Source organism: Microcebus murinus, chromosome 20, assembly GCF_040939455.1.
Source record: "Microcebus murinus isolate Inina chromosome 20, M.murinus_Inina_mat1.0, whole genome shotgun sequence".
NCBI classification, from domain to species: Eukaryota; Metazoa; Chordata; class Mammalia; order Primates; family Cheirogaleidae; genus Microcebus; species Microcebus murinus.
In genome coordinates, this window is record NC_134123.1 from 40,627,660 (window position 1) to 40,651,327 (window position 23,668).

The 23,668-nt window shown below is 63.7% G+C and overlaps 7 pseudogenes; all 7 read right to left on the reverse strand.

Moving 5' to 3' along the window:
• Nucleotides 1-2,412: 2,412 nt before the first annotated feature.
• On the reverse strand, nucleotides 2,413-2,531 carry LOC142862747 (uncharacterized; annotated as a pseudogene).
• A 3,397-nt stretch (nucleotides 2,532-5,928) lies between these two features.
• LOC142862748 (uncharacterized) lies at nucleotides 5,929-6,047 on the reverse strand (annotated as a pseudogene).
• A 3,397-nt stretch (nucleotides 6,048-9,444) lies between these two features.
• Nucleotides 9,445-9,563, reverse strand: LOC142862749 (uncharacterized; annotated as a pseudogene).
• A 3,399-nt stretch (nucleotides 9,564-12,962) lies between these two features.
• On the reverse strand, nucleotides 12,963-13,081 carry LOC142862751 (uncharacterized; annotated as a pseudogene).
• Nucleotides 13,082-16,478: 3,397 nt separating this feature from the next.
• On the reverse strand, nucleotides 16,479-16,597 carry LOC142862752 (uncharacterized; annotated as a pseudogene).
• Nucleotides 16,598-19,994: 3,397 nt separating this feature from the next.
• LOC142862753 (uncharacterized) lies at nucleotides 19,995-20,113 on the reverse strand (annotated as a pseudogene).
• Nucleotides 20,114-23,510: 3,397 nt separating this feature from the next.
• On the reverse strand, nucleotides 23,511-23,629 carry LOC142862754 (uncharacterized; annotated as a pseudogene).
• Nucleotides 23,630-23,668: the final 39 nt, after the last annotated feature.

Consider the following 23,668-nt stretch of genomic DNA (forward strand, 5'->3'; position numbering starts at 1 on the left):
GGCATTCAGAAGAGCGAGGCCCACAGTCTGTGCAGAAGACACCTGCACTCGGGCGTGTGTGGCGGCTCGATTCACAAGCAGCTCAGATGTTAAACCAAGGAGAAGCCAGGGAGTTCCCAACGCCCCAGGTGTCCTCAGCCCACGACTGGCTGCTGTGAAAATGCGAAGCCCGGGTCCCGGTCTCAGAGCAGGACAACCAGGAGGTGTGATGTACACCCCGGGGTTCCCAGGAGGATCAGGCTGAAGCTTGGACTTGGCCTCAAAGTGTCCCCTCGCCTGGCCACCCCCTTCCCCTTCCTGCTCCTCTACTCCTGGTGCCCCTCCACCCAGGGGCCAGACCTTAAACAGTCACCCGCAAGAGAATCCTGGTCCCAAAGAAGCCTTCTGGGGGACCCGTGCTGAGAGAGGTTGTGGGCATGGCCCGCTGGGGCTCTGCCCGACCCAGGTCTGGGAGATGCAACCTCCCAGCTCTGGGTCCCTGCAGGAAGTGTCGGCAAGAACAGGGCCAGTCCTCCAAAGGCCCAGGTGCAGGGAGCCCAGGCCAAGCAGCCTGTGGAAGAAGCCACATGCCGTGCCACCCCGGGAACACGACTGTAGGTCACGGCCCCTGCCACCTCCTCCTCCTCCTCCTCCTCCTCCTGCTCCTCCTCCTCTCCCCGACATGGAGCAGGGCTCAGAGACACCTCAGACGCTGCTAGCAAAGTCCAAAGGGCATCGGTTGCTCCTCCAAAGCGCACCCCCGACCCCCAGCAGGCCGCGTTGTCCAGCCAGCCCCTGGGCCTCCCCGGGGTGCCCGGCACAAAAGTGCAGACACCCACCTGACTGGCAATATCAGCTTGAGGACGTTTCTGCCACTCTAAGGACCCGCAGGCCAGCTGGGCCTCCGGGCAGGCAGGACAGAGAGCCCCGGAATCCGACGCGGCGGAGAGCTGGGTGTACGTCCCCACCAGGAGGCGGTCCCCACCTCCACGGCTCTCCCCTCGCGGGGAGCGGCAGCCGCAGGGCCTCAGAGAAGACACCAGGCTGGGCCCCCGCGGCACAGTGGGGGCACGTGCCCCGCGCGAGACTGCTGCGGCCGCCCTGCTGCCGGGTTCCTGGAGGGCTTCCTGGAAGCAGCGTCCACACCAAGCCCTTGGAAGGCCCAGGCGACGGAGGAGCCCGAGGTGGGGAGGAGCGAGTCAGGCAGGGGCCAAGGTGATGGGCCGGGCGGGGAGGAGCGTGTCACGCAGGGGCAGAGGACGGTGACAGGCCGGGCGGGAAGGAGCCGGTCAGGCAGGGGACCAGGACAGTGACGGGCCTGGCGGGGGAGGAGCGCCTCAGGCTGGGGCAGAGGAGACTGGGCTGGGTAGGGGTCAGGGTTACAGTTAGGGCGCCATTCACAATCGCAAAGATGTGGAAGCGCCCCGAGTGCCCATCGATCCACGGGTGCATTAATGAAATGTGGCGCGTGGACACCACGGAGTGCCGTTCAGCTATGAGGAACAGCGGTGAGAGGGCACCTCTCGTGTTCTCCCGGCCAGAGCTGGAACCCGTTCCAGTAAGCCAAGTGTCCCAAGAACGGACACAAGAGCGCCACGTGCGCGCGCTCGCCGGCAGATTGGTAGGAACCGATGGACACCTAAGTGGACACAGAGGAATCGCCTTCATCGGGTGGGTGTCGGGCGGGCGTGGGGAGGGGATGGGCGTGCACATCCATTAGGAATGGGGTGGGTGCGCACCAACCGGGGCATGGGCGCACTTGAAGCTCTGACCCGAGGGGGGAGGCGGGGACAGGGCGATGCAGCTGACCTTAACATTGGTACCCCCACCATACGCTGGGAGAAAATGAGAAATAAATGAATCAGAAAACGGGGGGGAGGGGGGCACGGGCAATACATGTCACCTCAATACGTGGACTCCCATGATCTGCTCGGAGAGAGAGAGAAAAGGAAATGTAATCATAGAGATAAGAGACACCTTTTCAGAAAATGAATCCGAAAAGAAAAGTAAAATGAGGCCTGTGGAGCAGGTCTGCGTGTGACTCCGGATCCCCCAACATCCAGTGCCACCACCAAAGATTCCTACGTGTAGCCCGTAGAACCCCAAAAGCAACGGGACGAGTTCTGGTCACATACTCGCTCAAAATGACGTCCTGGAATTCTCCTGGAACTCCCTCCCCTCTCAGCCTCTCAAGGTTTCCTCCAGCGTGTCGGTTCCCACAGACCAGACCTTTGGTCTGACACCTGACAGTCCAGATGCCACGCATGCTGCCGCGTGGCGGCGGTGTCACGGCTCGGGACAAGAGGAGGCCCCACGGTGCGGGCTGGGGCGCCAGGCACCGCGACGGGCGCTGAGGGTGGGGGTGATCCCCCGGACCGCCGCCGCGCTCCCAGAAAGGGGACAGAACAAGAGGCAAAAAACAAAAAAAACAAAAGCCTACGGCACCCGGTATTCCCGGGCGGTCTCCCATCCAAGTACTAACCAGGCCCGACCCTGCTTAGCTTCGGAGATCAGACGAGACCGGGCGCGTTCAGGCCGGCTTGGCCGGAGACGGTGGAGGGCGCCCCTGCCCCGCTCAAGAAGCCGAGCCTCTCTGCGCTTCCCCTCGCCGGCCGGGTCCGGCGGGCTCCGCGGGACTGGGGAGAGGGGCGGGGCGGCGTGGGGGGCTGTCCACACACACACACACACACACGCGTGCGCGCGCGCGCGAGATGGGCCTCCACGGGTGGACCCGCCAAGGTGGAGACCTTCCAGCCCCCCTCCTCTCCTCGCCTCGCCTCCTTCACCTACCCGCCCCCCACCCCCAGCGCGCCGCCGCTGCTGACTGCGCACGCGCGCGCGGGGCGCTCGACCTTTGCCCCCAGCCAGGGGCCGCCCTCCCCCACAAACCCTTTCAGCTGTGCCCCCCGCCCTGTGCGTGGGCTGCCGCCTATTCCCCAGGGCCAGGGCTGGGGCACAGCGCATGGGGGAGGGGAGCGAGTGTAGGGGCGTCTCTCGGGATGTGTCCCATGGGTGGGGTGGGGTGGGGTGGGGTGGGGTGGGGTGGGGTGGTTTGGGGGGCTCTGAAGAAATCAATCCCCTCTGTCTCCTCCCTCTGGAAAACCCCCAAGCCCTTGGAGAACTGCGGGCACCGCTACCGTGGGGGCCGGACCCTGCTCTGTGTCCTTCTCTGGCCCGGTCCAAGGGGCCTGGGCCTGGCCCGGGGTGGATTGGACCCCAACCACCCCGGGGTGTGGACTTGCTAAAAATCGGCGATGAGCTATTGGATTCGAGCTTCATCTGGGTCATTTCACTAATGAATGCACCGAAAAGAGTTTCCTAATACATCTGTGAGGGTGGCAACTGAAAGAGAAATTTAAAGCTGACAGAATAGGCGAGGAAAGGCACAGGAGATTTCCAAACCCAGTAAGGAAGCCTTTCCCGAAATGGAAGAAAGAAAGGAGCAAATGAAAACACCGGTAGCCCGCCGGGGTCAGAGTCTGCTCATTAGAGAAAGTACCCTGACCAGGTTCACCCGTGGGTGGGTGGCGAGCTAGCGGCATTCAGAAGAGCGAGGCCCACAGTCTGTGCAGAAGACACCTGCACTCGGGCGTGTGTGGCGGCTCGATTCACAAGCAGCTCAGATGTTAAACCAAGGAGAAGCCAGGGAGTTCCCAACGCCCCAGGTGTCCTCAGCCCACGACTGGCTGCTGTGAAAATGCGAAGCCCGGGTCCCGGTCTCAGAGCAGGACAACCAGGAGGTGTGATGTACACCCCGGGGTTCCCAGGAGGATCAGGCTGAAGCTTGGACTTGGCCTCAAAGTGTCCCCTCGCCTGGCCACCCCCTTCCCCTTCCTGCTCCTCTACTCCTGGTGCCCCTCCACCCAGGGGCCAGACCTTAAACAGTCACCCGCAAGAGAATCCTGGTCCCAAAGAAGCCTTCTGGGGGACCCGTGCTGAGAGAGGTTGTGGGCATGGCCCGCTGGGGCTCTGCCCGACCCAGGTCTGGGAGATGCAACCTCCCAGCTCTGGGTCCCTGCAGGAAGTGTCGGCAAGAACAGGGCCAGTCCTCCAAAGGCCCAGGTGCAGGGAGCCCAGGCCAAGCAGCCTGTGGAAGAAGCCACATGCCGTGCCACCCCGGGAACACGACTGTAGGTCACGGCCCCTGCCACCTCCTCCTCCTCCTCCTCCTCCTCCTGCTCCTCCTCCTCTCCCCGACATGGAGCAGGGCTCAGAGACACCTCAGACGCTGCTAGCAAAGTCCAAAGGGCATCGGTTGCTCCTCCAAAGCGCACCCCCGACCCCCAGCAGGCCGCGTTGTCCAGCCAGCCCCTGGGCCTCCCCGGGGTGCCCGGCACAAAAGTGCAGACACCCACCTGACTGGCAATATCAGCTTGAGGACGTTTCTGCCACTCTAAGGACCCGCAGGCCAGCTGGGCCTCCGGGCAGGCAGGACAGAGAGCCCCGGAATCCGACGCGGCGGAGAGCTGGGTGTACGTCCCCACCAGGAGGCGGTCCCCACCTCCACGGCTCTCCCCTCGCGGGGAGCGGCAGCCGCAGGGCCTCAGAGAAGACACCAGGCTGGGCCCCCGCGGCACAGTGGGGGCACGTGCCCCGCGCGAGACTGCTGCGGCCGCCCTGCTGCCGGGTTCCTGGAGGGCTTCCTGGAAGCAGCGTCCACACCAAGCCCTTGGAAGGCCCAGGCGACGGAGGAGCCCGAGGTGGGGAGGAGCGAGTCAGGCAGGGGCCAAGGTGATGGGCCGGGCGGGGAGGAGCGTGTCACGCAGGGGCAGAGGACGGTGACAGGCCGGGCGGGAAGGAGCCGGTCAGGCAGGGGACCAGGACAGTGACGGGCCTGGCGGGGGAGGAGCGCCTCAGGCTGGGGCAGAGGAGACTGGGCTGGGTAGGGGTCAGGGTTACAGTTAGGGCGCCATTCACAATCGCAAAGATGTGGAAGCGCCCCGAGTGCCCATCGATCCACGGGTGCATTAATGAAATGTGGCGCGTGGACACCACGGAGTGCCGTTCAGCTATGAGGAACAGCGGTGAGAGGGCACCTCTCGTGTTCTCCCGGCCAGAGCTGGAACCCGTTCCAGTAAGCCAAGTGTCCCAAGAACGGACACAAGAGCGCCACGTGCGCGCGCTCGCCGGCAGATTGGTAGGAACCGATGGACACCTAAGTGGACACAGAGGAATCGCCTTCATCGGGTGGGTGTCGGGCGGGCGTGGGGAGGGGATGGGCGTGCACATCCATTAGGAATGGGGTGGGTGCGCACCAACCGGGGCATGGGCGCACTTGAAGCTCTGACCCGAGGGGGGAGGCGGGGACAGGGCGATGCAGCTGACCTTAACATTGGTACCCCCACCATACGCTGGGAGAAAATGAGAAATAAATGAATCAGAAAACGGGGGGGAGGGGGGCACGGGCAATACATGTCACCTCAATACGTGGACTCCCATGATCTGCTCGGAGAGAGAGAGAAAAGGAAATGTAATCATAGAGATAAGAGACACCTTTTCAGAAAATGAATCCGAAAAGAAAAGTAAAATGAGGCCTGTGGAGCAGGTCTGCGTGTGACTCCGGATCCCCCAACATCCAGTGCCACCACCAAAGATTCCTACGTGTAGCCCGTAGAACCCCAAAAGCAACGGGACGAGTTCTGGTCACATACTCGCTCAAAATGACGTCCTGGAATTCTCCTGGAACTCCCTCCCCTCTCAGCCTCTCAAGGTTTCCTCCAGCGTGTCGGTTCCCACAGACCAGACCTTTGGTCTGACACCTGACAGTCCAGATGCCACGCATGCTGCCGCGTGGCGGCGGTGTCACGGCTCGGGACAAGAGGAGGCCCCACGGTGCGGGCTGGGGCGCCAGGCACCGCGACGGGCGCTGAGGGTGGGGGTGATCCCCCGGACCGCCGCCGCGCTCCCAGAAAGGGGACAGAACAAGAGGCAAAAAACAAAAAAAACAAAAGCCTACGGCACCCGGTATTCCCGGGCGGTCTCCCATCCAAGTACTAACCAGGCCCGACCCTGCTTAGCTTCGGAGATCAGACGAGACCGGGCGCGTTCAGGCCGGCTTGGCCGGAGACGGTGGAGGGCGCCCCTGCCCCGCTCAAGAAGCCGAGCCTCTCTGCGCTTCCCCTCGCCGGCCGGGTCCGGCGGGCTCCGCGGGACTGGGGAGAGGGGCGGGGCGGCGTGGGGGGCTGTCCACACACACACACACACACACGCGTGCGCGCGCGCGCGAGATGGGCCTCCACGGGTGGACCCGCCAAGGTGGAGACCTTCCAGCCCCCCTCCTCTCCTCGCCTCGCCTCCTTCACCTACCCGCCCCCCACCCCCAGCGCGCCGCCGCTGCTGACTGCGCACGCGCGCGCGGGGCGCTCGACCTTTGCCCCCAGCCAGGGGCCGCCCTCCCCCACAAACCCTTTCAGCTGTGCCCCCCGCCCTGTGCGTGGGCTGCCGCCTATTCCCCAGGGCCAGGGCTGGGGCACAGCGCATGGGGGAGGGGAGCGAGTGTAGGGGCGTCTCTCGGGATGTGTCCCATGGGTGGGGTGGGGTGGGGTGGGGTGGGGTGGGGTGGGGTGGTTTGGGGGGCTCTGAAGAAATCAATCCCCTCTGTCTCCTCCCTCTGGAAAACCCCCAAGCCCTTGGAGAACTGCGGGCACCGCTACCGTGGGGGCCGGACCCTGCTCTGTGTCCTTCTCTGGCCCGGTCCAAGGGGCCTGGGCCTGGCCCGGGGTGGATTGGACCCCAACCACCCCGGGGTGTGGACTTGCTAAAAATCGGCGATGAGCTATTGGATTCGAGCTTCATCTGGGTCATTTCACTAATGAATGCACCGAAAAGAGTTTCCTAATACATCTGTGAGGGTGGCAACTGAAAGAGAAATTTAAAGCTGACAGAATAGGCGAGGAAAGGCACAGGAGATTTCCAAACCCAGTAAGGAAGCCTTTCCCGAAATGGAAGAAAGAAAGGAGCAAATGAAAACACCGGTAGCCCGCCGGGGTCAGAGTCTGCTCATTAGAGAAAGTACCCTGACCAGGTTCACCCGTGGGTGGGTGGCGAGCTAGCGGCATTCAGAAGAGCGAGGCCCACAGTCTGTGCAGAAGACACCTGCACTCGGGCGTGTGTGGCGGCTCGATTCACAAGCAGCTCAGATGTTAAACCAAGGAGAAGCCAGGGAGTTCCCAACGCCCCAGGTGTCCTCAGCCCACGACTGGCTGCTGTGAAAATGCGAAGCCCGGGTCCCGGTCTCAGAGCAGGACAACCAGGAGGTGTGATGTACACCCCGGGGTTCCCAGGAGGATCAGGCTGAAGCTTGGACTTGGCCTCAAAGTGTCCCCTCGCCTGGCCACCCCCTTCCCCTTCCTGCTCCTCTACTCCTGGTGCCCCTCCACCCAGGGGCCAGACCTTAAACAGTCACCCGCAAGAGAATCCTGGTCCCAAAGAAGCCTTCTGGGGGACCCGTGCTGAGAGAGGTTGTGGGCATGGCCCGCTGGGGCTCTGCCCGACCCAGGTCTGGGAGATGCAACCTCCCAGCTCTGGGTCCCTGCAGGAAGTGTCGGCAAGAACAGGGCCAGTCCTCCAAAGGCCCAGGTGCAGGGAGCCCAGGCCAAGCAGCCTGTGGAAGAAGCCACATGCCGTGCCACCCCGGGAACACGACTGTAGGTCACGGCCCCTGCCACCTCCTCCTCCTCCTCCTCCTCCTCCTGCTCCTCCTCCTCTCCCCGACATGGAGCAGGGCTCAGAGACACCTCAGACGCTGCTAGCAAAGTCCAAAGGGCATCGGTTGCTCCTCCAAAGCGCACCCCCGACCCCCAGCAGGCCGCGTTGTCCAGCCAGCCCCTGGGCCTCCCCGGGGTGCCCGGCACAAAAGTGCAGACACCCACCTGACTGGCAATATCAGCTTGAGGACGTTTCTGCCACTCTAAGGACCCGCAGGCCAGCTGGGCCTCCGGGCAGGCAGGACAGAGAGCCCCGGAATCCGACGCGGCGGAGAGCTGGGTGTACGTCCCCACCAGGAGGCGGTCCCCACCTCCACGGCTCTCCCCTCGCGGGGAGCGGCAGCCGCAGGGCCTCAGAGAAGACACCAGGCTGGGCCCCCGCGGCACAGTGGGGGCACGTGCCCCGCGCGAGACTGCTGCGGCCGCCCTGCTGCCGGGTTCCTGGAGGGCTTCCTGGAAGCAGCGTCCACACCAAGCCCTTGGAAGGCCCAGGCGACGGAGGAGCCCGAGGTGGGGAGGAGCGAGTCAGGCAGGGGCCAAGGTGATGGGCCGGGCGGGGAGGAGCGTGTCACGCAGGGGCAGAGGACGGTGACAGGCCGGGCGGGAAGGAGCCGGTCAGGCAGGGGACCAGGACAGTGACGGGCCTGGCGGGGGAGGAGCGCCTCAGGCTGGGGCAGAGGAGACTGGGCTGGGTAGGGGTCAGGGTTACAGTTAGGGCGCCATTCACAATCGCAAAGATGTGGAAGCGCCCCGAGTGCCCATCGATCCACGGGTGCATTAATGAAATGTGGCGCGTGGACACCACGGAGTGCCGTTCAGCTATGAGGAACAGCGGTGAGAGGGCACCTCTCGTGTTCTCCCGGCCAGAGCTGGAACCCGTTCCAGTAAGCCAAGTGTCCCAAGAACGGACACAAGAGCGCCACGTGCGCGCGCTCGCCGGCAGATTGGTAGGAACCGATGGACACCTAAGTGGACACAGAGGAATCGCCTTCATCGGGTGGGTGTCGGGCGGGCGTGGGGAGGGGATGGGCGTGCACATCCATTAGGAATGGGGTGGGTGCGCACCAACCGGGGCATGGGCGCACTTGAAGCTCTGACCCGAGGGGGGAGGCGGGGACAGGGCGATGCAGCTGACCTTAACATTGGTACCCCCACCATACGCTGGGAGAAAATGAGAAATAAATGAATCAGAAAACGGGGGGGAGGGGGGCACGGGCAATACATGTCACCTCAATACGTGGACTCCCATGATCTGCTCGGAGAGAGAGAGAAAAGGAAATGTAATCATAGAGATAAGAGACACCTTTTCAGAAAATGAATCCGAAAAGAAAAGTAAAATGAGGCCTGTGGAGCAGGTCTGCGTGTGACTCCGGATCCCCCAACATCCAGTGCCACCACCAAAGATTCCTACGTGTAGCCCGTAGAACCCCAAAAGCAACGGGACGAGTTCTGGTCACATACTCGCTCAAAATGACGTCCTGGAATTCTCCTGGAACTCCCTCCCCTCTCAGCCTCTCAAGGTTTCCTCCAGCGTGTCGGTTCCCACAGACCAGACCTTTGGTCTGACACCTGACAGTCCAGATGCCACGCATGCTGCCGCGTGGCGGCGGTGTCACGGCTCGGGACAAGAGGAGGCCCCACGGTGCGGGCTGGGGCGCCAGGCACCGCGACGGGCGCTGAGGGTGGGGGTGATCCCCCGGACCGCCGCCGCGCTCCCAGAAAGGGGACAGAACAAGAGGCAAAAAACAAAAAAAACAAAAGCCTACGGCACCCGGTATTCCCGGGCGGTCTCCCATCCAAGTACTAACCAGGCCCGACCCTGCTTAGCTTCGGAGATCAGACGAGACCGGGCGCGTTCAGGCCGGCTTGGCCGGAGACGGTGGAGGGCGCCCCTGCCCCGCTCAAGAAGCCGAGCCTCTCTGCGCTTCCCCTCGCCGGCCGGGTCCGGCGGGCTCCGCGGGACTGGGGAGAGGGGCGGGGCGGCGTGGGGGGCTGTCCACACACACACACACACACACGCGTGCGCGCGCGCGCGCGAGATGGGCCTCCACGGGTGGACCCGCCAAGGTGGAGACCTTCCAGCCCCCCTCCTCTCCTCGCCTCGCCTCCTTCACCTACCCGCCCCCCACCCCCAGCGCGCCGCCGCTGCTGACTGCGCACGCGCGCGCGGGGCGCTCGACCTTTGCCCCCAGCCAGGGGCCGCCCTCCCCCACAAACCCTTTCAGCTGTGCCCCCCGCCCTGTGCGTGGGCTGCCGCCTATTCCCCAGGGCCAGGGCTGGGGCACAGCGCATGGGGGAGGGGAGCGAGTGTAGGGGCGTCTCTCGGGATGTGTCCCATGGGTGGGGTGGGGTGGGGTGGGGTGGGGTGGGGTGGGGTGGTTTGGGGGGCTCTGAAGAAATCAATCCCCTCTGTCTCCTCCCTCTGGAAAACCCCCAAGCCCTTGGAGAACTGCGGGCACCGCTACCGTGGGGGCCGGACCCTGCTCTGTGTCCTTCTCTGGCCCGGTCCAAGGGGCCTGGGCCTGGCCCGGGGTGGATTGGACCCCAACCACCCCGGGGTGTGGACTTGCTAAAAATCGGCGATTAGCTATTGGATTCGAGCTTCATCTGGGTCATTTCACTAATGAATGCACCGAAAAGAGTTTCCTAATACATCTGTGAGGGTGGCAACTGAAAGAGAAATTTAAAGCTGACAGAATAGGCGAGGAAAGGCACAGGAGATTTCCAAACCCAGTAAGGAAGCCTTTCCCGAAATGGAAGAAAGAAAGGAGCAAATGAAAACACCGGTAGCCCGCCGGGGTCAGAGTCTGCTCATTAGAGAAAGTACCCTGACCAGGTTCACCCGTGGGTGGGTGGCGAGCTAGCGGCATTCAGAAGAGCGAGGCCCACAGTCTGTGCAGAAGACACCTGCACTCGGGCGTGTGTGGCGGCTCGATTCACAAGCAGCTCAGATGTTAAACCAAGGAGAAGCCAGGGAGTTCCCAACGCCCCAGGTGTCCTCAGCCCACGACTGGCTGCTGTGAAAATGCGAAGCCCGGGTCCCGGTCTCAGAGCAGGACAACCAGGAGGTGTGATGTACACCCCGGGGTTCCCAGGAGGATCAGGCTGAAGCTTGGACTTGGCCTCAAAGTGTCCCCTCGCCTGGCCACCCCCTTCCCCTTCCTGCTCCTCTACTCCTGGTGCCCCTCCACCCAGGGGCCAGACCTTAAACAGTCACCCGCAAGAGAATCCTGGTCCCAAAGAAGCCTTCTGGGGGACCCGTGCTGAGAGAGGTTGTGGGCATGGCCCGCTGGGGCTCTGCCCGACCCAGGTCTGGGAGATGCAACCTCCCAGCTCTGGGTCCCTGCAGGAAGTGTCGGCAAGAACAGGGCCAGTCCTCCAAAGGCCCAGGTGCAGGGAGCCCAGGCCAAGCAGCCTGTGGAAGAAGCCACATGCCGTGCCACCCCGGGAACACGACTGTAGGTCACGGCCCCTGCCACCTCCTCCTCCTCCTCCTCCTCCTCCTGCTCCTCCTCCTCTCCCCGACATGGAGCAGGGCTCAGAGACACCTCAGACGCTGCTAGCAAAGTCCAAAGGGCATCGGTTGCTCCTCCAAAGCGCACCCCCGACCCCCAGCAGGCCGCGTTGTCCAGCCAGCCCCTGGGCCTCCCCGGGGTGCCCGGCACAAAAGTGCAGACACCCACCTGACTGGCAATATCAGCTTGAGGACGTTTCTGCCACTCTAAGGACCCGCAGGCCAGCTGGGCCTCCGGGCAGGCAGGACAGAGAGCCCCGGAATCCGACGCGGCGGAGAGCTGGGTGTACGTCCCCACCAGGAGGCGGTCCCCACCTCCACGGCTCTCCCCTCGCGGGGAGCGGCAGCCGCAGGGCCTCAGAGAAGACACCAGGCTGGGCCCCCGCGGCACAGTGGGGGCACGTGCCCCGCGCGAGACTGCTGCGGCCGCCCTGCTGCCGGGTTCCTGGAGGGCTTCCTGGAAGCAGCGTCCACACCAAGCCCTTGGAAGGCCCAGGCGACGGAGGAGCCCGAGGTGGGGAGGAGCGAGTCAGGCAGGGGCCAAGGTGATGGGCCGGGCGGGGAGGAGCGTGTCACGCAGGGGCAGAGGACGGTGACAGGCCGGGCGGGAAGGAGCCGGTCAGGCAGGGGACCAGGACAGTGACGGGCCTGGCGGGGGAGGAGCGCCTCAGGCTGGGGCAGAGGAGACTGGGCTGGGTAGGGGTCAGGGTTACAGTTAGGGCGCCATTCACAATCGCAAAGATGTGGAAGCGCCCCGAGTGCCCATCGATCCACGGGTGCATTAATGAAATGTGGCGCGTGGACACCACGGAGTGCCGTTCAGCTATGAGGAACAGCGGTGAGAGGGCACCTCTCGTGTTCTCCCGGCCAGAGCTGGAACCCGTTCCAGTAAGCCAAGTGTCCCAAGAACGGACACAAGAGCGCCACGTGCGCGCGCTCGCCGGCAGATTGGTAGGAACCGATGGACACCTAAGTGGACACAGAGGAATCGCCTTCATCGGGTGGGTGTCGGGCGGGCGTGGGGAGGGGATGGGCGTGCACATCCATTAGGAATGGGGTGGGTGCGCACCAACCGGGGCATGGGCGCACTTGAAGCTCTGACCCGAGGGGGGAGGCGGGGACAGGGCGATGCAGCTGACCTTAACATTGGTACCCCCACCATACGCTGGGAGAAAATGAGAAATAAATGAATCAGAAAACGGGGGGGAGGGGGGCACGGGCAATACATGTCACCTCAATACGTGGACTCCCATGATCTGCTCGGAGAGAGAGAGAAAAGGAAATGTAATCATAGAGATAAGAGACACCTTTTCAGAAAATGAATCCGAAAAGAAAAGTAAAATGAGGCCTGTGGAGCAGGTCTGCGTGTGACTCCGGATCCCCCAACATCCAGTGCCACCACCAAAGATTCCTACGTGTAGCCCGTAGAACCCCAAAAGCAACGGGACGAGTTCTGGTCACATACTCGCTCAAAATGACGTCCTGGAATTCTCCTGGAACTCCCTCCCCTCTCAGCCTCTCAAGGTTTCCTCCAGCGTGTCGGTTCCCACAGACCAGACCTTTGGTCTGACACCTGACAGTCCAGATGCCACGCATGCTGCCGCGTGGCGGCGGTGTCACGGCTCGGGACAAGAGGAGGCCCCACGGTGCGGGCTGGGGCGCCAGGCACCGCGACGGGCGCTGAGGGTGGGGGTGATCCCCCGGACCGCCGCCGCGCTCCCAGAAAGGGGACAGAACAAGAGGCAAAAAACAAAAAAAACAAAAGCCTACGGCACCCGGTATTCCCGGGCGGTCTCCCATCCAAGTACTAACCAGGCCCGACCCTGCTTAGCTTCGGAGATCAGACGAGACCGGGCGCGTTCAGGCCGGCTTGGCCGGAGACGGTGGAGGGCGCCCCTGCCCCGCTCAAGAAGCCGAGCCTCTCTGCGCTTCCCCTCGCCGGCCGGGTCCGGCGGGCTCCGCGGGACTGGGGAGAGGGGCGGGGCGGCGTGGGGGGCTGTCCACACACACACACACACACACGCGTGCGCGCGCGCGCGAGATGGGCCTCCACGGGTGGACCCGCCAAGGTGGAGACCTTCCAGCCCCCCTCCTCTCCTCGCCTCGCCTCCTTCACCTACCCGCCCCCCACCCCCAGCGCGCCGCCGCTGCTGACTGCGCACGCGCGCGCGGGGCGCTCGACCTTTGCCCCCAGCCAGGGGCCGCCCTCCCCCACAAACCCTTTCAGCTGTGCCCCCCGCCCTGTGCGTGGGCTGCCGCCTATTCCCCAGGGCCAGGGCTGGGGCACAGCGCATGGGGGAGGGGAGCGAGTGTAGGGGCGTCTCTCGGGATGTGTCCCATGGGTGGGGTGGGGTGGGGTGGGGTGGGGTGGGGTGGGGTGGTTTGGGGGGCTCTGAAGAAATCAATCCCCTCTGTCTCCTCCCTCTGGAAAACCCCCAAGCCCTTGGAGAACTGCGGGCACCGCTACCGTGGGGGCCGGACCCTGCTCTGTGTCCTTCTCTGGCCCGGTCCAAGGGGCCTGGGCCTGGCCCGGGGTGGATTGGACCCCAACCACCCCGGGGTGTGGACTTGCTAAAAATCGGCGATGAGCTATTGGATTCGAGCTTCATCTGGGTCATTTCACTAATGAATGCACCGAAAAGAGTTTCCTAATACATCTGTGAGGGTGGCAACTGAAAGAGAAATTTAAAGCTGACAGAATAGGCGAGGAAAGGCACAGGAGATTTCCAAACCCAGTAAGGAAGCCTTTCCCGAAATGGAAGAAAGAAAGGAGCAAATGAAAACACCGGTAGCCCGCCGGGGTCAGAGTCTGCTCATTAGAGAAAGTACCCTGACCAGGTTCACCCGTGGGTGGGTGGCGAGCTAGCGGCATTCAGAAGAGCGAGGCCCACAGTCTGTGCAGAAGACACCTGCACTCGGGCGTGTGTGGCGGCTCGATTCACAAGCAGCTCAGATGTTAAACCAAGGAGAAGCCAGGGAGTTCCCAACGCCCCAGGTGTCCTCAGCCCACGACTGGCTGCTGTGAAAATGCGAAGCCCGGGTCCCGGTCTCAGAGCAGGACAACCAGGAGGTGTGATGTACACCCCGGGGTTCCCAGGAGGATCAGGCTGAAGCTTGGACTTGGCCTCAAAGTGTCCCCTCGCCTGGCCACCCCCTTCCCCTTCCTGCTCCTCTACTCCTGGTGCCCCTCCACCCAGGGGCCAGACCTTAAACAGTCACCCGCAAGAGAATCCTGGTCCCAAAGAAGCCTTCTGGGGGACCCGTGCTGAGAGAGGTTGTGGGCATGGCCCGCTGGGGCTCTGCCCGACCCAGGTCTGGGAGATGCAACCTCCCAGCTCTGGGTCCCTGCAGGAAGTGTCGGCAAGAACAGGGCCAGTCCTCCAAAGGCCCAGGTGCAGGGAGCCCAGGCCAAGCAGCCTGTGGAAGAAGCCACATGCCGTGCCACCCCGGGAACACGACTGTAGGTCACGGCCCCTGCCACCTCCTCCTCCTCCTCCTCCTCCTCCTGCTCCTCCTCCTCTCCCCGACATGGAGCAGGGCTCAGAGACACCTCAGACGCTGCTAGCAAAGTCCAAAGGGCATCGGTTGCTCCTCCAAAGCGCACCCCCGACCCCCAGCAGGCCGCGTTGTCCAGCCAGCCCCTGGGCCTCCCCGGGGTGCCCGGCACAAAAGTGCAGACACCCACCTGACTGGCAATATCAGCTTGAGGACGTTTCTGCCACTCTAAGGACCCGCAGGCCAGCTGGGCCTCCGGGCAGGCAGGACAGAGAGCCCCGGAATCCGACGCGGCGGAGAGCTGGGTGTACGTCCCCACCAGGAGGCGGTCCCCACCTCCACGGCTCTCCCCTCGCGGGGAGCGGCAGCCGCAGGGCCTCAGAGAAGACACCAGGCTGGGCCCCCGCGGCACAGTGGGGGCACGTGCCCCGCGCGAGACTGCTGCGGCCGCCCTGCTGCCGGGTTCCTGGAGGGCTTCCTGGAAGCAGCGTCCACACCAAGCCCTTGGAAGGCCCAGGCGACGGAGGAGCCCGAGGTGGGGAGGAGCGAGTCAGGCAGGGGCCAAGGTGATGGGCCGGGCGGGGAGGAGCGTGTCACGCAGGGGCAGAGGACGGTGACAGGCCGGGCGGGAAGGAGCCGGTCAGGCAGGGGACCAGGACAGTGACGGGCCTGGCGGGGGAGGAGCGCCTCAGGCTGGGGCAGAGGAGACTGGGCTGGGTAGGGGTCAGGGTTACAGTTAGGGCGCCATTCACAATCGCAAAGATGTGGAAGCGCCCCGAGTGCCCATCGATCCACGGGTGCATTAATGAAATGTGGCGCGTGGACACCACGGAGTGCCGTTCAGCTATGAGGAACAGCGGTGAGAGGGCACCTCTCGTGTTCTCCCGGCCAGAGCTGGAACCCGTTCCAGTAAGCCAAGTGTCCCAAGAACGGACACAAGAGCGCCACGTGCGCGCGCTCGCCGGCAGATTGGTAGGAACCGATGGACACCTAAGTGGACACAGAGGAATCGCCTTCATCGGGTGGGTGTCGGGCGGGCGTGGGGAGGGGATGGGCGTGCACATCCATTAGGAATGGGGTGGGTGCGCACCAACCGGGGCATGGGCGCACTTGAAGCTCTGACCCGAGGGGGGAGGCGGGGACAGGGCGATGCAGCTGACCTTAACATTGGTACCCCCACCATACGCTGGGAGAAAATGAGAAATAAATGAATCAGAAAACGGGGGGGAGGGGGGCACGGGCAATACATGTCACCTCAATACGTGGACTCCCATGATCTGCTCGGAGAGAGAGAGAAAAGGAAATGTAATCATAGAGATAAGAGACACCTTTTCAGAAAATGAATCCGAAAAGAAAAGTAAAATGAGGCCTGTGGAGCAGGTCTGCGTGTGACTCCGGATCCCCCAACATCCAGTGCCACCACCAAAGATTCCTACGTGTAGCCCGTAGAACCCCAAAAGCAACGGGACGAGTTCTGGTCACATACTCGCTCAAAATGACGTCCTGGAATTCTCCTGGAACTCCCTCCCCTCTCAGCCTCTCAAGGTTTCCTCCAGCGTGTCGGTTCCCACAGACCAGACCTTTGGTCTGACACCTGACAGTCCAGATGCCACGCATGCTGCCGCGTGGCGGCGGTGTCACGGCTCGGGACAAGAGGAGGCCCCACGGTGCGGGCTGGGGCGCCAGGCACCGCGACGGGCGCTGAGGGTGGGGGTGATCCCCCGGACCGCCGCCGCGCTCCCAGAAAGGGGACAGAACAAGAGGCAAAAAACAAAAAAAACAAAAGCCTACGGCACCCGGTATTCCCGGGCGGTCTCCCATCCAAGTACTAACCAGGCCCGACCCTGCTTAGCTTCGGAGATCAGACGAGACCGGGCGCGTTCAGGCCGGCTTGGCCGGAGACGGTGGAGGGCGCCCCTGCCCCGCTCAAGAAGCCGAGCCTCTCTGCGCTTCCCCTCGCCGGCCGGGTCCGGCGGGCTCCGCGGGACTGGGGAGAGGGGCGGGGCGGCGTGGGGGGCTGTCCACACACACACACACACACACGCGTGCGCGCGCGCGCGAGATGGGCCTCCACGGGTGGACCCGCCAAGGTGGAGACCTTCCAGCCCCCCTCCTCTCCTCGCCTCGCCTCCTTCACCTACCCGCCCCCCACCCCCAGCGCGCCGCCGCTGCTGACTGCGCACGCGCGCGCGGGGCGCTCGACCTTTGCCCCCAGCCAGGGGCCGCCCTCCCCCACAAACCCTTTCAGCTGTGCCCCCCGCCCTGTGCGTGGGCTGCCGCCTATTCCCCAGGGCCAGGGCTGGGGCACAGCGCATGGGGGAGGGGAGCGAGTGTAGGGGCGTCTCTCGGGATGTGTCCCATGGGTGGGGTGGGGTGGGGTGGGGTGGGGTGGGGTGGGGTGGTTTGGGGGGCTCTGAAGAAATCAATCCCCTCTGTCTCCTCCCTCTGGAAAACCCCCAAGCCCTTGGAGAACTGCGGGCACCGCTACCGTGGGGGCCGGACCCTGCTCTGTGTCCTTCTCTGGCCCGGTCCAAGGGGCCTGGGCCTGGCCCGGGGTGGATTGGACCCCAACCACCCCGGGGTGTGGACTTGCTAAAAATCGGCGATTAGCTATTGGATTCGAGCTTCATCTGGGTCATTTCACTAATGAATGCACCGAAAAGAGTTTCCTAATACATCTGTGAGGGTGGCAACTGAAAGAGAAATTTAAAGCTGACAGAATAGGCGAGGAAAGGCACAGGAGATTTCCAAACCCAGTAAGGAAGCCTTTCCCGAAATGGAAGAAAGAAAGGAGCAAATGAAAACACCGGTAGCCCGCCGGGGTCAGAGTCTGCTCATTAGAGAAAGTACCCTGACCAGGTTCACCCGTGGGTGGGTGGCGAGCTAGCGGCATTCAGAAGAGCGAGGCCCACAGTCTGTGCAGAAGACACCTGCACTCGGGCGTGTGTGGCGGCTCGATTCACAAGCAGCTCAGATGTTAAACCAAGGAGAAGCCAGGGAGTTCCCAACGCCCCAGGTGTCCTCAGCCCACGACTGGCTGCTGTGAAAATGCGAAGCCCGGGTCCCGGTCTCAGAGCAGGACAACCAGGAGGTGTGATGTACACCCCGGGGTTCCCAGGAGGATCAGGCTGAAGCTTGGACTTGGCCTCAAAGTGTCCCCTCGCCTGGCCACCCCCTTCCCCTTCCTGCTCCTCTACTCCTGGTGCCCCTCCACCCAGGGGCCAGACCTTAAACAGTCACCCGCAAGAGAATCCTGGTCCCAAAGAAGCCTTCTGGGGGACCCGTGCTGAGAGAGGTTGTGGGCATGGCCCGCTGGGGCTCTGCCCGACCCAGGTCTGGGAGATGCAACCTCCCAGCTCTGGGTCCCTGCAGGAAGTGTCGGCAAGAACAGGGCCAGTCCTCCAAAGGCCCAGGTGCAGGGAGCCCAGGCCAAGCAGCCTGTGGAAGAAGCCACATGCCGTGCCACCCCGGGAACACGACTGTAGGTCACGGCCCCTGCCACCTCCTCCTCCTCCTCCTCCTCCTCCTGCTCCTCCTCCTCTCCCCGACATGGAGCAGGGCTCAGAGACACCTCAGACGCTGCTAGCAAAGTCCAAAGGGCATCGGTTGCTCCTCCAAAGCGCACCCCCGACCCCCAGCAGGCCGCGTTGTCCAGCCAGCCCCTGGGCCTCCCCGGGGTGCCCGGCACAAAAGTGCAGACACCCACCTGACTGGCAATATCAGCTTGAGGACGTTTCTGCCACTCTAAGGACCCGCAGGCCAGCTGGGCCTCCGGGCAGGCAGGACAGAGAGCCCCGGAATCCGACGCGGCGGAGAGCTGGGTGTACGTCCCCACCAGGAGGCGGTCCCCACCTCCACGGCTCTCCCCTCGCGGGGAGCGGCAGCCGCAGGGCCTCAGAGAAGACACCAGGCTGGGCCCCCGCGGCACAGTGGGGGCACGTGCCCCGCGCGAGACTGCTGCGGCCGCCCTGCTGCCGGGTTCCTGGAGGGCTTCCTGGAAGCAGCGTCCACACCAAGCCCTTGGAAGGCCCAGGCGACGGAGGAGCCCGAGGTGGGGAGGAGCGAGTCAGGCAGGGGCCAAGGTGATGGGCCGGGCGGGGAGGAGCGTGTCACGCAGGGGCAGAGGACGGTGACAGGCCGGGCGGGAAGGAGCCGGTCAGGCAGGGGACCAGGACAGTGACGGGCCTGGCGGGGGAGGAGCGCCTCAGGCTGGGGCAGAGGAGACTGGGCTGGGTAGGGGTCAGGGTTACAGTTAGGGCGCCATTCACAATCGCAAAGATGTGGAAGCGCCCCGAGTGCCCATCGATCCACGGGTGCATTAATGAAATGTGGCGCGTGGACACCACGGAGTGCCGTTCAGCTATGAGGAACAGCGGTGAGAGGGCACCTCTCGTGTTCTCCCGGCCAGAGCTGGAACCCGTTCCAGTAAGCCAAGTGTCCCAAGAACGGACACAAGAGCGCCACGTGCGCGCGCTCGCCGGCAGATTGGTAGGAACCGATGGACACCTAAGTGGACACAGAGGAATCGCCTTCATCGGGTGGGTGTCGGGCGGGCGTGGGGAGGGGATGGGCGTGCACATCCATTAGGAATGGGGTGGGTGCGCACCAACCGGGGCATGGGCGCACTTGAAGCTCTGACCCGAGGGGGGAGGCGGGGACAGGGCGATGCAGCTGACCTTAACATTGGTACCCCCACCATACGCTGGGAGAAAATGAGAAATAAATGAATCAGAAAACGGGGGGGAGGGGGGCACGGGCAATACATGTCACCTCAATACGTGGACTCCCATGATCTGCTCGGAGAGAGAGAGAAAAGGAAATGTAATCATAGAGATAAGAGACACCTTTTCAGAAAATGAATCCGAAAAGAAAAGTAAAATGAGGCCTGTGGAGCAGGTCTGCGTGTGACTCCGGATCCCCCAACATCCAGTGCCACCACCAAAGATTCCTACGTGTAGCCCGTAGAACCCCAAAAGCAACGGGACGAGTTCTGGTCACATACTCGCTCAAAATGACGTCCTGGAATTCTCCTGGAACTCCCTCCCCTCTCAGCCTCTCAAGGTTTCCTCCAGCGTGTCGGTTCCCACAGACCAGACCTTTGGTCTGACACCTGACAGTCCAGATGCCACGCATGCTGCCGCGTGGCGGCGGTGTCACGGCTCGGGACAAGAGGAGGCCCCACGGTGCGGGCTGGGGCGCCAGGCACCGCGACGGGCGCTGAGGGTGGGGGTGATCCCCCGGACCGCCGCCGCGCTCCCAGAAAGGGGACAGAACAAGAGGCAAAAAACAAAAAAAACAAAAGCCTACGGCACCCGGTATTCCCGGGCGGTCTCCCATCCAAGTACTAACCAGGCCCGACCCTGCTTAGCTTCGGAGATCAGACGAGACCGGGCGCGTTCAGGCCGGCTTGGCCGGAGACGGTGGAGGGCGCCCCTGCCCCGCTCAAGAAGCCGAGCCTCTCTGCGCTTCCCCTCGCCGGCCGGGTCCGGCGGGCTCCGCGGGACTGGGGAGAGGGGCGGGGCGGCGTGGGGGGCTGTCCACACACACACACACACACACGCGTGCGCGCGCGCGCGAGATGGGCCTCCACGGGTGGACCCGCCAAGGTGGAGACCTTCCAGCCCCCCTCCTCTCCTCGCCTCGCCTCCTTCACCTACCCGCCCCCCACCCCCAGCGCGCCGCCGCTGCTGACTGCGCACGCGCGCGCGGGGCGCTCGACCTTTGCCCCCAGCCAGGGGCCGCCCTCCCCCACAAACCCTTTCAGCTGTGCCCCCCGCCCTGTGCGTGGGCTGCCGCCTATTCCCCAGGGCCAGGGCTGGGGCACAGCGCATGGGGGAGGGGAGCGAGTGTAGGGGCGTCTCTCGGGATGTGTCCCATGGGTGGGGTGGGGTGGGGTGGGGTGGGGTGGGGTGGGGTGGTTTGGGGGGCTCTGAAGAAATCAATCCCCTCTGTCTCCTCCCTCTGGAAAACCCCCAAGCCCTTGGAGAACTGCGGGCACCGCTACCGTGGGGGCCGGACCCTGCTCTGTGTCCTTCTCTGGCCCGGTCCAAGGGGCCTGGGCCTGGCCCGGGGTGGATTGGACCCCAACCACCCCGGGGTGTGGACTTGCTAAAAATCGGCGATGAGCTATTGGATTCGAGCTTCATCTGGGTCATTTCACTAATGAATGCACCGAAAAGAGTTTCCTAATACATCTGTGAGGGTGGCAACTGAAAGAGAAATTTAAAGCTGACAGAATAGGCGAGGAAAGGCACAGGAGATTTCCAAACCCAGTAAGGAAGCCTTTCCCGAAATGGAAGAAAGAAAGGAGCAAATGAAAACACCGGTAGCCCGCCGGGGTCAGAGTCTGCTCATTAGAGAAAGTACCCTGACCAGGTTCACCCGTGGGTGGGTGGCGAGCTAGCGGCATTCAGAAGAGCGAGGCCCACAGTCTGTGCAGAAGACACCTGCACTCGGGCGTGTGTGGCGGCTCGATTCACAAGCAGCTCAGATGTTAAACCAAGGAGAAGCCAGGGAGTTCCCAACGCCCCAGGTGTCCTCAGCCCACGACTGGCTGCTGTGAAAATGCGAAGCCCGGGTCCCGGTCTCAGAGCAGGACAACCAGGAGGTGTGATGTACACCCCGGGGTTCCCAGGAGGATCAGGCTGAAGCTTGGACTTGGCCTCAAAGTGTCCCCTCGCCTGGCCACCCCCTTCCCCTTCCTGCTCCTCTACTCCTGGTGCCCCTCCACCCAGGGGCCAGACCTTAAACAGTCACCCGCAAGAGAATCCTGGTCCCAAAGAAGCCTTCTGGGGGACCCGTGCTGAGAGAGGTTGTGGGCATGGCCCGCTGGGGCTCTGCCCGACCCAGGTCTGGGAGATGCAACCTCCCAGCTCTGGGTCCCTGCAGGAAGTGTCGGCAAGAACAGGGCCAGTCCTCCAAAGGCCCAGGTGCAGGGAGCCCAGGCCAAGCAGCCTGTGGAAGAAGCCACATGCCGTGCCACCCCGGGAACACGACTGTAGGTCACGGCCCCTGCCACCTCCTCCTCCTCCTCCTCCTCCTCCTGCTCCTCCTCCTCTCCCCGACATGGAGCAGGGCTCAGAGACACCTCAGACGCTGCTAGCAAAGTCCAAAGGGCATCGGTTGCTCCTCCAAAGCGCACCCCCGACCCCCAGCAGGCCGCGTTGTCCAGCCAGCCCCTGGGCCTCCCCGGGGTGCCCGGCACAAAAGTGCAGACACCCACCTGACTGGCAATATCAGCTTGAGGACGTTTCTGCCACTCTAAGGACCCGCAGGCCAGCTGGGCCTCCGGGCAGGCAGGACAGAGAGCCCCGGAATCCGACGCGGCGGAGAGCTGGGTGTACGTCCCCACCAGGAGGCGGTCCCCACCTCCACGGCTCTCCCCTCGCGGGGAGCGGCAGCCGCAGGGCCTCAGAGAAGACACCAGGCTGGGCCCCCGCGGCACAGTGGGGGCACGTGCCCCGCGCGAGACTGCTGCGGCCGCCCTGCTGCCGGGTTCCTGGAGGGCTTCCTGGAAGCAGCGTCCACACCAAGCCCTTGGAAGGCCCAGGCGACGGAGGAGCCCGAGGTGGGGAGGAGCGAGTCAGGCAGGGGCCAAGGTGATGGGCCGGGCGGGGAGGAGCGTGTCACGCAGGGGCAGAGGACGGTGACAGGCCGGGCGGGAAGGAGCCGGTCAGGCAGGGGACCAGGACAGTGACGGGCCTGGCGGGGGAGGAGCGCCTCAGGCTGGGGCAGAGGAGACTGGGCTGGGTAGGGGTCAGGGTTACAGTTAGGGCGCCATTCACAATCGCAAAGATGTGGAAGCGCCCCGAGTGCCCATCGATCCACGGGTGCATTAATGAAATGTGGCGCGTGGACACCACGGAGTGCCGTTCAGCTATGAGGAACAGCGGTGAGAGGGCACCTCTCGTGTTCTCCCGGCCAGAGCTGGAACCCGTTCCAGTAAGCCAAGTGTCCCAAGAACGGACACAAGAGCGCCACGTGCGCGCGCTCGCCGGCAGATTGGTAGGAACCGATGGACACCTAAGTGGACACAGAGGAATCGCCTTCATCGGGTGGGTGTCGGGCGGGCGTGGGGAGGGGATGGGCGTGCACATCCATTAGGAATGGGGTGGGTGCGCACCAACCGGGGCATGGGCGCACTTGAAGCTCTGACCCGAGGGGGGAGGCGGGGACAGGGCGATGCAGCTGACCTTAACATTGGTACCCCCACCATACGCTGGGAGAAAATGAGAAATAAATGAATCAGAAAACGGGGGGGAGGGGGGCACGGGCAATACATGTCACCTCAATACGTGGACTCCCATGATCTGCTCGGAGAGAGAGAGAAAAGGAAATGTAATCATAGAGATAAGAGACACCTTTTCAGAAAATGAATCCGAAAAGAAAAGTAAAATGAGGCCTGTGGAGCAGGTCTGCGTGTGACTCCGGATCCCCCAACATCCAGTGCCACCACCAAAGATTCCTACGTGTAGCCCGTAGAACCCCAAAAGCAACGGGACGAGTTCTGGTCACATACTCGCTCAAAATGACGTCCTGGAATTCTCCTGGAACTCCCTCCCCTCTCAGCCTCTCAAGGTTTCCTCCAGCGTGTCGGTTCCCACAGACCAGACCTTTGGTCTGACACCTGACAGTCCAGATGCCACGCATGCTGCCGCGTGGCGGCGGTGTCACGGCTCGGGACAAGAGGAGGCCCCACGGTGCGGGCTGGGGCGCCAGGCACCGCGACGGGCGCTGAGGGTGGGGGTGATCCCCCGGACCGCCGCCGCGCTCCCAGAAAGGGGACAGAACAAGAGGCAAAAAACAAAAAAAACAAAAGCCTACGGCACCCGGTATTCCCGGGCGGTCTCCCATCCAAGTACTAACCAGGCCCGACCCTGCTTAGCTTCGGAGATCAGACGAGACCGGGCGCGTTCAGGCCGGCTTGGCCGGAGACGGTGGAGGGCGCCCCTGCCCCGCTCAAGAAGCCGAGCCT